The 15,325-nt window shown below is 36.8% G+C and overlaps 1 protein-coding gene across 1 annotated transcript in view; it reads left to right on the top strand.

The window, feature by feature from the left end:
- Positions 1–15,325, top strand: part of GRM5 (glutamate metabotropic receptor 5) — a 244,494-nt gene that overhangs the window by 9,318 nt on the left and 219,851 nt on the right.

Genomic DNA, 15,325 nt, shown 5'->3' with positions numbered 1-15,325 from the left:
AAGTCTCCTAAGTGACCTTAATTTAATTTAGTAGATGTTTATTTATTTTTCTTTATCTATCAATCAGTGTATTCATGTAGAATAATAATTTTGACGACATTAAGATCAATGAGTAGTGAGAAAGCATCTGGTTTTCATAGTGCAGATGAGTGTTAAATCATAATTTGAAACTATAGCTGAGTCAGAATGTGTTCCTGCGTAATATCTGAGCTACGGAGGCATGGATACTAGAAAACATGCAATTGTAGCTAATACCTGAATGCAAGTTGTCCTATCTCCTCGAGATCAGAGCTGTTTACATCCTTTTTATAGCACTCCATAAGGTGTATAACCCACTTTTGCTCCACATCTGCCATTGGTTTAGGGAGAGAGCAGGGGAAGTCTCCTTGCATCTTCTTTACACAGTTATGCTCCATGCATGCTAAATTGCTTTTATCAGGTGTCCAAAAAATCAGAACCGTGGGCTGGATTTCTTTCCCCTTTTTATTTATTAGAGATAGAGCTTAAGCCTTTTGCCAGTGTTTGTAAAGAACATGATTAAGGGGAAATGCTATGGGAAAGCTTACTTGAATTTGTTATTTCTTGTACTGGTAGAGTTGAGTGGGTTCATCTTGCTATAAGTGACTAGAATTTCATAGTGCCTTAAGAGCAGGTTTCATCAGCTCTTATCTAATGACACTACCATTTAATGAGTTTTACGGAATTAGGTTCTGTGATGAGTTTTAGGACTTCACCACGTTGCCTCTGTTCAAACAGGCAGCTTCTGAATGGAAGGCTCAGAATATAATCTGGAAATGAAAAATGTTAAGAGAATAAGTAGTGGTGGCAACGTTGGCTGAACAGCAGCAGATGCTGCTGGCTTTATTACAGCCAATAGAGAGCAGATTGCCCTTCCTACGCACTGAGTATGCTTCTCTGGCTGACTTTGTACTATTCAAAGCCCTTTTTGGGGAGATACTGGTCCAATGCTAGTCTTGCATGCAGATTGATGCAATCATGTTTCCATCACGATAGTGAAAGCTGGTAAATAACTTCAGCCTCTTTTGTATGGGGATGCTTGAATATATTAGCAGTTTAATCTAAAACTTCAGTATATAAATGACTCTGCATTATATCATCTAGTGAAGGCATTCTGTACCAGCTGATGCCTTTGGCATAGCTAGGTGTGCAGCTTTGCCTTCACAAATATGTATGAATAACATCTTGGTCAAAAATAATGCCACTGACACGTCACATTACCAAAAGATTTTATATACTGGTTGCTTTTGATGACTCACCTAGTTTTGTCTATGTACTACTTTTACACCTATCCTTATTGAGAGGGGATGTTTTTATATTCACTGTGGGAATTCTCAAGCTGAAATATCAAGGAAATATCAAGGTCTGATTCTTCACAGAGTGAAAATCCATACTTTCACCACTTTCTGTGGACACTCTTTGGAGAAGATAGTAACATATGGCACGTTAGTCTTAATGGAAGAGGAAGTTTGTACTGTGCGTTGGAAAGAAGGGAATAAGGAAACAAGGGTTAGAGTGGGACATAGATGCTATGGTCAGTACAAGAGAAGTAAATGAGAGAAGACCTGAATGTGAAGAAGGAGAAATTATGAATGATATAAGTAGTGTCCCTGCTTCTGCCATTATTAATGTGGACTAGATAGGTGGTATGTTGTTAATACCTGAGGCCTCCTTCATGGCATATTTACAGTAATATAACTCTGGACTTCAGTGAAAGAACATTAAATTCTGGTTCTGGGAACCCTATGATTCTATCACCTATTTGCATGGTCTGGTCATGACGAGGAATAGGTTTTCCAATTAAATAACATCACACAAATATTTTATTACAGTGCAGCAGATGGTATTTATCACGGGATAGAAAAATACAAAGTAAAAAAGGTATTTCTTTGAAATGCAACAAAGTCTGATGTTCTCAGCACTTTCCAAAGATTATGGCACAGGTTATCCCTTGTAGTAACAGGTACTTTTTTAAAAACACTGTTAAAAAACCCTACGCATGAGTCCTAAAGAAAAGGAATTGGGTAAATAAGCAAAAGAGGGGTTTGGGTTGCTTTTTTTGTTTGTTTTTGTTTGGTTTTTTTGTTGTTGTTGTTGTTTATATTTTTTGGTTTTGGTTTTGGGGTTTTTACCATTATTTTAATTTTGATATAATATCTGTTTACTTGTAAACATTCCAGATATGCTGATCTACTCAGTGTATTACATTCATAGTTATTATTTCAAAATAGAAAAAAAATTATTGAATACTGTTCTTTGTAGTTTTTGTTGATGTAGGATGTTGATCTCTCATTGAAAATAGTCCTCCTTTCCATGCTTCCAATAGTTCTGACCATATATATTCATTATCTTTAGTTGATTTTCATGCATTAAGCATACTCTTCTGAAATGTGATCTTTGATTTCTATGAAGGATTTCCAAGAAGGGGGAGATTCCTCTCTTCCAAAGCTAGATGTGGAGAAAAGAAGATGCATAAAAAGACTGGTTGTTTAATTGCTTTTGTAGTTCCATCAGTAGATAAATTTATAGATCTCCTTTTGGTCCAGTGGAAGAAAACCCTACCATGTGTCAGTAGTTTCACAGTAAAAGGCTTCTTGTTTGAATCTTTCCTTATGCATTTAATAATTTTCTGTATTTTCAGTGGATTATTAAAATTCTGGGAGGTTGATCTAAAGGTGTGTTTTTGAATCCTTACTCAAGACTTCCATATTTAAAATAAAAAAAAAAAAGTTCGAGAGATTCTTGTTAGCTTTGTTTCTTTGACATTTAACATCACGATTTAATCTAGGTAATGCCTCCAGGTGTACAAGTGACCACTAAAAGTAAATTATTTTTTCTAGAATTGGAGAGGCAACAAGGACTAATGTCAGTGTAGCTCTAGTAATTTTATGGTGGAAGTTTCTGCAATCACTTCAATATGGAATGTAAACTACAAATGAATGATATTTCTCATAAAACAATGGTCATCTTCACTCACTACGTATTTTACATAGGCCATTCAAAAATCATTGCAAGTGTTGGGTTGTAACTCTGCCTTGCTTGGCTTTTTCAGGAGTTATTATTATCGTTATGTTCCCCCACTCTCCAACTCTTCCTTGCATTGAATCATTTGTGGGCCTCTACTCTGAACAAATATAGATTGAAAAGAAACCTTTTTCAACCACCATGAGGGCTTTTTTTCAAAAAGCCTTATCAGTTCTGTAGTACTGGCTGCACTGTGGCCCCATGAACAGACAAGTTAACACTGCAAGGCAGAGAGCTAGGACTGAGCAGGAATGAGGGAACCAGTGACTTGAAACTCCTTGTACTGAGGACCTGCTGTTTAAAGCCTGAAGCTACTTCAACTTTATGGATTGCTGCAACAGGCATGAACGGTGTGCTATAGTTGACTACTGATCTAATTCTTTCAGTTAACCTTACAGATATTTTATTTCCAACTCTGTCATATGAGCTGTGCTTAAATTTTCCTTAAAACTAAACCACCATTCATTTTTTAAACCAACTTTGCAGACAGACACGAAGTCAATAATGTAGCTGAGAACTCTGACTGTGCTTCTCTCTGAAACAAGGTAGTACATCAGAGAGAAGTCCTCTAGTTTAGTCCCCCAATTTCTCAGGTCTGTTAGAGATCCTTTTTAGTTCACCTCATTGTCCACCTCCATGGAAACTGATGCACACAGGAAGATGCAGAGAGGAAAATTTCTACCTCTCTTTGGCTTTTGGGTGGTGATGATTGGCATGCAGACGGGCCACTCAGCTCAGGCACCACTGGCATTTTGTCTCAGCCTTTTCTTGCTTAACCACTTGACACCACAACTAATGGGAAATGGTTGGAGAAACCAGGGAGAGGTTGGCTGGCTGCCGAAAGAGACAAAGAGCTGCCTGTTTGCCTCATTTCTCATATGAAAGCCTTCCCTTGTCTTTTTGGAAGATCTGAGAAAAATATGCACAGTTTTCTCTTTTCCAATCATTGCAGTTTGAGGGTCTCATTTTGAAAGCCAGTTTGAACTCCATACTCTCCCTTTGACTAGACTGACATTTGGAGCAAGCATTCCTAGTCAAAAACAAGGTCAATGCCTGAGAATCTGTGCTTAAAATTTGCCTGGAGTCAAAGTAATTAGTAGCTGGAAAAGCAATTTCTATTGCCATTGGAAACCATTTATTTTGCTACACTGAATGGGGTGAAGAGGTGATGTATGCTGGAAAAATAGAACTGTACAGGGGTACACTTGAAATGCAGTAAACCAAATGTATTGGGAGTGGCAAGGGATAAGTCTTATTCTATTATGTAAAAGGTGTAATTTGCTTTTGAATACAGTCTTAAGAAATAAGCCATTGTTGACATTTCCTTCAGACAGCTCTTCAGATAAACATTGGATCAAACTCATCCTCAAAGTACTCTCTGTTTAATATCACTCTTCTCCATTTAAACGTATCATAAGTGGTTGTTCACATTCATTTTCTTGGAATGTAATCCGGCAAGCACGACAAAGGCAGAACTTTTTTCCCCTGCAGATAAGGGTTATTTCACACAGTCCCTTCCATATTTGTTCAAATGTGTCTAGTTACTAGAATGTTTTTGCTCCCATCTTTTGCTACCAAATAAAAAAGTAAAATTAAAATTAGTCTGTGAGAATAAGGTGAAGAAATGAGCAGAAAACTACAACAAGTTGATGTTAAACCTGCTTCTTGGAACAAACTGTACTTATATGAATTTTTCCTTTAGACTCAAGATTATTCTTTAGATATAACTGTATCATGGTAAGAAACATTATTTGCTTTTCACAAAGTAATATGATTGAAAATTATGTTATTTTTTTAAGCATAGGTTTATTTTTTCATGCTTTCATATTTTTTTCATGCTTTCATATTTTTTCATGCTTTATATGCAAGAAAACTCCCACATTGAAATAATGTACCAGAAAGGTCTGTGCTAGTCCCAGAAAATATTTTCAGTTGCAGAGAAAATTTATTTCTAAAAATATATTTTTGAAAATCAAAGGTTGTCCTCTCTGAAGACCAGAGAATGTTCTATTTCAGCACTATTGAATTTTTACCATTGAGGAAAAAATTATGTTTTAGGGGGTTTCTGAAAGTACTTTAAAACTGTTTAAAACATAAATTTTGAGATCAGGATGATAAGAATTTAATATGCTCTTAATCACATTAATCTTGTAACAAAAAGGAAATATATCTCTCATCTGAAATAAAATATGGGGAACGAAAACCCAACCCAAGCTCCAATGCTCTCCAACAGTTTGCTCATTTTTGTTGAATGTTGGCATGTGCAGCAGAGGTAGCTTTTTTTTTCCTGATTTCAAATATTTATCCTATCATCCCAGTTGTGAAAAGTGAGCAAATGCTACCTCTCAGATGGGAATACTGAGACAGAAAACCGAAGTAGTATTGAGCTAATGTTTGCTTTGTTCTACAGAGAGTGACTACCCAGAAAACATTTTAACATTGCTGTTAGACTGCTCAGGCCAGACACACCTAGTGTGAAGGATCTTGACTGACAGAAAAACACAAAATGAGAGGGGTACTCTTATTTGTATACTCCTCATTTTGTGAGTGTAATGGGGATGAAGATTCTTTGTGGAAATATCATGAGACAGCAAAGGGAAGGTGGTGTACTATTTAGTAAGGAGGTGTACTATTCTAAAACTTTAAAAGAAAAATCAGTTTTAAAGGAATTATGTAAGGTGAACTCAGCTAAAAGCAGGTCATTTGGATCATCAAAATATCACCTTGCTTCTTTTGTTTAGGGGTTAAATGCTTGAATGTCACTTTTTCTGGCACTTAGACTCCATAGCAAATCAATGAAAATTGCAGTGTCATGAAACTTGCCTTCACTGAGAAGAAACAATGGGGGTCCAGTAACCTCCAGCTTCATCTTCCATTTTTCTGCTGCTTAAAGCCTGGAAATGGAACAGTTATTGTCCCCATCCCTAGGGTGTACCTCTCCAGTCAGGGAGGGATCTATTCGGTTGATGAAATTTGGAAATCTTTCAGAAAACTAAGTTTCACTGCTCAGTACTTGCTGGCTCAGAGCAGATTTATGAATGACGGTCCTAAAATGTGCTATCAGATGGCTATGGGTAGTGACAGTGTGATTCACTTTCCTGTATCCCTCACTGATGTTCTGGTTTTGAGATTAAAAAAAAATATGTGCTATAGAACTGACTGGAAAACAGATATTCCACACAATTTAAAAAAAAGTTCCCAAAGTATTTTTATCCCAAGTCAGAACTGAAAGCTTTAGTAACATTTCTCAGTGAAGGAAAACTATGATCAAATTTAGAAGTTGGTCAAATTAAACTGCTTGACATGTGGTTATATTAAAAGAGACAATAAAAGATAACTTGATAAATCAAATGGGAACTTCATTCTACAAGGTGTGAACTTTTAACTGCTTTGCACAAATATGAGTGTTCTTTACTAATTTTGATAAAAGGCATTTTATTCAGGAAAGAGCTGGAAGTTTCCCTCACATCCTATCTTATTTAACATATATTTCATACCATCAATCTTGTATATAAATTAAACATTTTTGGACATATTGACATCTTGTTAATCCAACAGTTAAGGAGAAGCTGATGAACCAGGTCCCATTATTCATTAGTAAACATTTGTGGTATTTCTGAATCTGTACTTCTTATTCTAGAAACCATAGGTGTTTCTTTTTTCATGTATGCTACCTGGTGACAGGAAATTTAACTCATTAATTTGGGAAGTAATTTTTCATAGATTTCAAGGTCAAAAGTGCAGTTAGTACACCCTGATATATGAAAACCCCCCCCCCCAAAAAAAAAAAAAAAAACAACACAAAACCCAAAACAACCAAATCAAAACAAAATAAACTCAAAATATTATTTCATATTCCTTGCAATAGATCGTGTTGTTGAGAGTGCAGGGGAGATTAGGGCTCTGTTGAGGGCAGGGAATAAGGGGAGAGAGACAGAAAAAAAGTTAACCAACATCACTGAAATGACTAGCATGAGAACCCGCTTTCCAGAGAGCTAGTTTAAGACCTCAGGTATGAAAAGGCTTTGCAAAAATATAGAATTTATTTTGTTACATAAACAAGGAAAAGGAAGATGTCTTCCACTTATCAGTATCTTTATGCATCAAAAACATATGTAGGCAGCTTAGTAGTGCACAAATTAAATCAATGTTGTTTCAAAATTGGGAACTTCATGTACAGTTAAGGAGCAGAATAGATATTTACTTTGGTCCATATGTGAAGGACATTTCCTGGGCTTACAAGAGCTAACTTGTGATATCACTGAAAGCTAAGAAAACACAAAGGGGCTGTGCTGGATCTTTTAAACTTTTTAGTCTTCCCTAAGGCAGTTCTGACTTGCTGATTCTTGAATCATGCAGAAGACAGTGATCTTGGAGGTGAGTCAAAAATTATAGACTTTGCCTTAATTTAATTTGAAAGCCACTGGAGAATAATGTTGCATCCATCTTATTAAAATCTGATTGCAGGCTCATGATGTGGAGGCATACCATGCTGTAATGCATAGTGTTTATATAATTATTTTGTATGTGTATATATTAAATAATGGATTGGGAAGGTTATTAACAGAACAGTTGCCATTTACATTGGCAATCGAATTTTAAGACAATCCTGTTCATAAATCAGTGACTTGTTTTCAAACAAACATAATTTAACTCATCTTTCTAAATATGTTAGCTGGAAAAGAGCATATTTAAGATTTCCTTTAACTTAGGTGTTGGATTTTTCTTTCTGGAAGTGTTTGACAACATTTATGGCTGGGCAAATACACAGTCAAGGTGATATATGGAGGTGAAAACCTCCATATAAAATCAATTACATTGTCAAAGGGCAGCCAAACAACATATGGGGAACGGCTGTTTCTCAAAGTGCAATATATACTAGATGAATTGGAAAGACAATATCTGGGGTGGTGGTGGTAAACCATCACACTGAAAGAATCCCACAGCCAAAATGTAACCTAACTGTTGAGAGCAGTGGAAGTATGAAGAAAATTGCTTAACAGACTGTCTCGCAGTCTGTTGTGATCTAGGCAAAAGCTTCCTATTTGTCTTTAACTAGCGTTAGATTTTTTTTTTTCTCCTTTAACTTTTCTTCCTGAGATAGATTTCTTCTAACTTCCTAGGTGATGTTACAGGCATAAGGAGGAAGAATAGAGGTGCTGCAAAGTCTTATTGAGGGGACTATGATCAGAATCTATGAGATTACCTTACCACTCTGAAGAAGATAGTTACAGTAGTTGAATCAGTTTTCCAAGATTGCTATTCTGGAGTGCATAAGACAAGCATATATAAACTATAATTGATCATTCATGGCAGAATCACAGAACATGTTCACTTTTCCCTGATTTGAATGTACAGAAATCTGTTCTCCATATCTTAATTTTCACAGGTAAGACAGGCAATAAAATGACAGCTAGTCGTTAGTAGTTATTACTTAGGCTAAAACATATTGTTTATGAAGATACACACAGAGTATCTTCACTTAAGGATCTTATATAAAGACAGAGTTAATTTCACTGTCAGATAGTCTGTTCAGACTGTGAATTACTCTCTCTCCAAATGAAATAACCAACTGTGTTACTCGAACCTATAACCCTTTATCGCCATAAGTTCTTACTAGGGAAAAGCTTCTTTTCCCGGGCATTGTTCTAATCTTTATTTTGGCTAAACAAAAGAGCTATAGTTCTCCTGTAGCTTGTGTGAAGTGGGTTTTCCAGATGCTAAGTTATTCTTATAGACCTTGTATGAATCTTTCCAGTCTTGTCAAATCGGTTTTTTTTAAGAGCATGTACCCTTATTTCTTAGGGAGATTGATACTCCATTTACTTCTTCAACCTGAAGTGAGGCAGGAAATCATTTTCCATAGATCAGCATACAAGCTGCTGTTTCTTATCTTATTAGCAAACCAACACAGTGGTCATCTGTGAACTTGTACTGTTTATTTTTGCCTTTAACAGTTATCTGCTCCCATCTTATCTTGACTTCTGCCCATCTGGCTTATTATTTCATCTTCCTCAAAGTTTGGTGGGTTTTTTTTAAAACTTTTCACTGTCTCTTTTCTAGTTACATTAATTTTTTACTTCTTACCCCTGATTAGGTTTGACTTTTTTTTCCCCCCTCTTATCCCATCCTGGTCAAAAATAAAATTACCAGATAATTTCCAGGTGTATAAGTTTATGAATAAGAAAGGATGCACTGATTTGAAATTTTCTAAAACTTTTGGTTAATGTGACCATGACTATCAACCAATGCAGACTGAACCCTAGCTAAAATAAAGGCCATCAAAATTGCACACTCTTTTTTAAAGTTATTTCACCTGGAGAATCCAGACTTAGTTCACATGTCTTCTACAGTTTAGGCTTTAAAGCCCAGATTCTCCTTTTAAAAGATCATATTCTAACTATATATATATTCCAACAAGTCTAAATTTATTTTATCTTAAATGCTGTATGGCTGTTGTTCAATTTGCAGACTTGGCATTTAGTGAAAAAAGGGATATTTTTTCATATGCAAGCAAAGCCTTGAAGATGAAAGATAAGCTGAAATTATTCCTGTACTTTACCTTCAACTTCAATATTCTTCATACCCAACTTCATTCTCAAATATATTAGAATAGGGTTCTTGGACAAAATATCTGTTGCACTTGAAGAACCCAGCACCATCTCTCATCCACTTTCTCTACATCAGGTTGCTTTGAAGATGGTCCCTGTAAGCAAGAGAAGAGAGCAGTCAGGGAGGATGCAGACATGCTCTTGGGGGTGTTCCCTGGCTTGCAGAAAGTATTGGCTCAGTATGGCTGTGATCCAGGAGCAGTGCTGAACAGGCAGCAGAGATGCATCCTGACAGTGAGTGGAGCTGTATTTAGGCATGAAAAAGGAGCAAAAGCTAGAAATTTGGAAAGGGATCTTATATCTTCTGTTGAGGGAGGACTGACTAGCAGTGAGGTTCATCTCCTTCCCCAAAATCCATGTTGGCTTTGCATCTCAGAGAAGAATTTTATCCTAGGTTTCCAAAGAAGTCCAGGGAGGAAAATTAATAAAAACCTTTAGGTGTTGCTCATTTAGTTTTATGAGTAGAACAGAACCTCAGGCTGCATTTGATAGGTAAGTAGTTTTTCATTTTTCTTTCATCTTTACTACAAAAAAATACAGGATGCAAATCCTTCTCACATTAACAGAAGCTTTCAAAAAGATTAGGATATATGCCTAAAATGGGATTGTGAGAGAGTGCATATTATCTTTCCAATATAAGCTTCTCATATGTCTCCAGTTATGGTTATATATAAAAATGGCTTCTTTGGTTTTTTGCTTCCAACAGTGCTGTGGGATGTGAAGTTACCTTCCTCCTTTCCATGCATATGCAAAAAGACAGGCAATTTGTCTGACCTATTTCTTTCTGTAAAGGGAAAGTATGAGAAGAGCTCAATTTAAGGGGTATAAAAAATGTTGAAGTTGTATCAGATGCTCTCTTTCTCTGACTTACATCTCTGCTTTGAAGGCCCACTCTACAGGGTATTTCAATGCTTGACTTCTTTTTGGCATGTCCATTCCTATGGACATATCACAAGAATATTTAGATGGTCTATGTCTTACAGGATATGGGGTTGAAGGTTTTATTCACTCAGACAGAATTTCTACAGATGGATTCTACTTTTTTTTCTCTGAAATCTAAAGACATTTATGCACAAGCATATGTGTCAGAGTGCTTCAGTAGTTCAAAATGAAGCATCTGATGCAGCATGCATTCAGGGATCTCAAACTTACAGATTTTGTACAGAAGAGAGACTTATGCAGTGACTGGGACAGGCCAGGGATGTAGTGTCTTCTGGTAAGCCATCCAAGATTCAAGCAAGGAGTGTAAGCTTTATAGTTATAACAACATCCTGCTAAGGAGTTTTATTGGGAAGTGAAAATTGCTTGAACTGTAGACTAACTAATTGCACTTTTCCACCAGCCTTTGCTGTTTGAATGTTTCTTCAGTTGTGTGACCTTCCTTCCCTTCTCTCTCTCTGTGGCCTCTGTTAACTAGAACTATCTAAATCACCCAGACTAACATAGTCCTCTCCTCTCCCTGCTCCCAAGCTGATTTTATTACAGGTCTGAGCATTATTCACATGTATTCAGCCAAAAGTTTATGCAGACAGATTCTGCTATGTGAGTTGTTCACAGGCTGCTCAGGCAGGGTTAGATGGTGCCTTTGTGCACCACTCTGTGGGAGAATTGATGTGCAAATAGGTCTGACACAGGAGACAAAGTGTTGAGAAGTATCTTAGTCATGCATGGTCACTTATGACCATATCAGGCTACTGGTGAAGTCTCTCCATTCACGTGCAATGGTGCATTCGTGACATTAAACCACATTATAAGAGGGAAGCCTTGTGTCCTCTACTCTGTGCTGTGAACCTGCCCTTGCTGTTTGGTTAACTTGTGTCTCTGTGGGTTAGGAATGCAGAACTATCTCTTTTTCTAGCCCCATTCAAGAGTGAGAGTCAAATTAAATCACCAAAAGTAGGAAATTTAGCCTGAGAGTACTGGGTGTGGAGAGCAGGACAGTGTAGCGGTTACTGGAGCAGGGAGTTTGCAATGGTTGATGTTGAAGTGAGAAAGCCAGATTTGTACTCTTCTGGGCTACCCATGTGACCCCGATGAATCTGTGGAGATCATGCCTTATGATGGAGAGACTGGTTCAAATACGCTGTTGGGCTGTACCATTACAGTATTGTGCTCAAACTGATCAGTCCATTGGGAACTATGGCATGGGACACAACATTCTGGAACTGAGAAACTCAGTTAGTTGCTCAGCATAACAGGCTGGATCAGAAGTACACTGGGTATGCCTGCGATCCCTTCTGTATCCTGGTGGGAACATGCCTCCAGCCATCTGCATTGGGCCTGCTTAGTGATTTTTATAATGGTTTGGCATTTTGTAGTCTGGGCATTGGCACATATGGGTGTCTTTGAAGCGTTTGCTCCAAACACCCACACTTCAAAAGTATGATGGAAGTGTTGTGAGGATCAATACTTTGGAGAGTAAGGGGCACTCAGACACTGCTTGTAATGTGGGGCATAGAGAAGCTCATGGACGTGTAGTTTGTATATATGTTCTGCTACTGAACACCCAGGGGGTTGTACTCTTAGAGAAGCTACTGTGAAAAATTGTTGAGAACAACTATCTTGATTGATATACTTCCCTAGGAAGGCAGAAAGACAGAAAATGCTAGAAACATAGGAAACTAAAAGCTGTAAGGTTGGTTTCTATTTCTCTTTTACAAACAAGTTTTTATCTGATTTTGTGTTTTTCTCCTTTTGAACAGTTGGTAGAGTGGGTGTTACATCCAACACCTCCATGTGATAAATCTCAGCCTACAAAATACTGACACGTTACATTTCATTAACCATATGGGACCTAATCATGCTGCCAGCTAAAGTACAGGTGCAAGTCCTAAAGGATCTGTTTGCTATATTAGCATGGGCTCTTATAGGACCTTACAGTATCTTTACCTACACAAATCAGGGAGTTCATTTGACATTTGTAATATACATGATTTTATTGAGATGTACAGAGCCTAAGTTTTAATATCTAACTGAAATAAAAGGTGAGTTTTTACTCACAAGATTGAAAGGTTTGGAGAAGAAGGTGTGTGTGTAACAAAAAATGAAAAGACCTGTCAAAATCTTCCCAGAAATTAATATTTAAGCATTTTGCAGTCATGTCCATAAAGTAAACTGGCCAAAGTTAGCCAGAGTACTCTAAGCAGCAGAGCATTGACATCTTCTGAATATAGACAACTTGGAACAGAGAGGCGTGGATTTTACAGCACTCTCCCTTCCCTGTTTGTCTCACTGTGATATCAACTCAAAGACATGAGCAGGACATACTGCCACTTGCATTCTCAGCCATTTCATCACAGATTATTTTATCAGATGGGCTGCGAAAGAGGAGGAGTGAACTCTGTGCAGATTGGATATGAATGCTAAGGGGACTTCTAGCAAGAGGAAGCAGGATATCAAAGGTCTAGGTGAAGGAGAAACATGAGAGTACAGGATTGAGAGAAAAAAATTGCAGAAATAGAAATGGTGCTCAAGAAGAACTGCTTCACTGATAGAATTACTAGATCTGAGTATTTAATACACCCTAGTTCTTATTCAGAAAATGTCATCTACAAGCCCTGAAATACTTCACAAATTTAAAATAACTTTATTATGACTAAACTGAAGGCCTGAAAGCTACCATTCTGTACTGGAGGTCAACCATGATGTCTGTCTTGTTTCTCAGTCTTCTGTTCTCCCTTGTACTAGGCTATCTTTCATGTTTGCTGGTCATGACCTGTTACTATATGGAAGGTGCCATGCTGGGTCCTTCAACTCTTGTTTCTGTAAATTCAGTGGGGAACACAAGGGCTGAAATTGTTCTTCAAATCAGAAGTGAAAATGCAGCTAGATGCTCTCAAGGGACTAAATATTTCTGAAGACCTGGTTAAATTTCAAGCAAAAGCAAACTATGGAATACAGCAATAACTCAAAACTGTGTTTGCATTTATAAGCAGATGATTTGTCCTAAATATGTAAAGCAGAAATGACTGAATTTTGCTTTATAAAATGACTCTTCAAATCAATCATGTTAATACCTTCTCATAAGCTGATGCTTTCTCTCTGGCAAGATAAAGGTGTCATTTTTATATGATCACAGTAGAGGTGATACTAACTTCATTACATAAACAAGAAATTTATAATTATTAGTAATTAGTAACTATTTTGTAAAGGAGTGTGTAAAAAAACTGTATAAGTATGACAACATTTGAGAGTATTTTGTGTATGTTTTTATTCTCTGCATTAGTGTGAAAAAAATTTTTATAGCTTTTTCCTTTATTTTTTGTTATAGAAAATAGATAAACATTTTAAAGATTTTAGCTGACCTCTAAAAATAACAATGGTGACATTTGCAGTGAAACTATTTTGTTAATCTGCATCAGTATGTGAGAAGATGCTCTGACTTCAAAGATCAGCATTTTGCCACGCATGCAAAATTTACTGAATAAATAATTAAACTGATTGCTTTGGGTCTAAATATAATCTATAAAGTATTTGGGGCAACATACCAAGTAATTGCATATCTCAGAAGCACAGGGAGTTGGTCAGATTGTGAAGATGGTCTATTTATGGACTTTGCTTGAAATGTGTTATCTATAAAATGTATTATTCTAAGGTCTATAGTGAGGTTTTTGACTCAGTATAAGCTTTGCTACCAAAAAGTCTCCAAAAGTTATCAAGTGACACTTTCTGATGGGAAGTATTTTGTAGTAAAAAAGCATATTTAGTGCCCTCTTTCTAATCACATAATTCTTAAGGTTATTATGAACAGTTTGCAAATAAACAGTAAGTTTACCAACTACTCATGAACTACATACCAAAACACCCAGTTCTGAAGTCGAGCAATCTCCTGAGTTATTCAGGAATTCAATATCAGACAGAGTTACCTGTCCTATCTGGGAATAAAACAGTTGTGGAAAAAGCACCCCTTGGGTGCTCAGGCTCATTTTTGGTCTGAGCTACATTGCCTTGATTCAAAGCTGTGCTTGTGTGGTGTCCTGTCATGTACTACTTCACAGAACCATCAGTGTATACATGTATTGCCAATTTGTTAACCGGAACATGAGGATTTCTCTCACTGGCCAAGAACTATTTTCTGTTTTTTCTTCATACCATTGTGTCTTTCTTTGCATATCACTGTGGTTCTGTTGCCTATTTATTTGCACTGTAAGCTTTTCCTCTCTCTCGTTATGCATTTGAATAGCATCTAGTGTCATGGTACCATCACCTTAGCTGGTGCTCATATATGTCATAAGTAATTTGTGGAAAGAATTGCCATTCCCAAATAGTAGCACTTGCAATCATGACTTACTTTACCGTTAAAGCCTGAGTCCTTTTCTTTCATCAACTGCTTTATTTCTGTAGTTCAGAGAGTGCAATAGAATTGGACTAAAAGAGATGGCAGTTTCAATCCATCACATACTCTGCAGGGTTCTGGTTCAGCAAGTGCTCTGGACTCTTTTGCTATTTTTACTCTGAACAACTCAACTGGTTAAGAAGTAGCAAATCAAAAAGTGTCTTTTGCTGATAGGCAGTAGATTTCTGAATATATGTTTGACAAATTTTTAATATTATCTGTTAGAACAAGAACAGTTCCCACTGTTTGCCTTAATTACACGTTTTGTCAAGGACTTCTAATGTGTGTGGCAATCAGTTTATTCATTTTTTGCCATGAAACACTGCTCTCTGAGCAA

This window comes from Myiozetetes cayanensis, unplaced genomic scaffold (assembly GCF_022539395.1).
Source record: "Myiozetetes cayanensis isolate MyiCay16 unplaced genomic scaffold, myiCay2020 scf5-8, whole genome shotgun sequence".
Classification (NCBI taxonomy): domain Eukaryota; kingdom Metazoa; phylum Chordata; class Aves; order Passeriformes; family Tyrannidae; genus Myiozetetes; species Myiozetetes cayanensis.
This window is presented reverse-complemented; position numbering and strand designations above follow the sequence as displayed.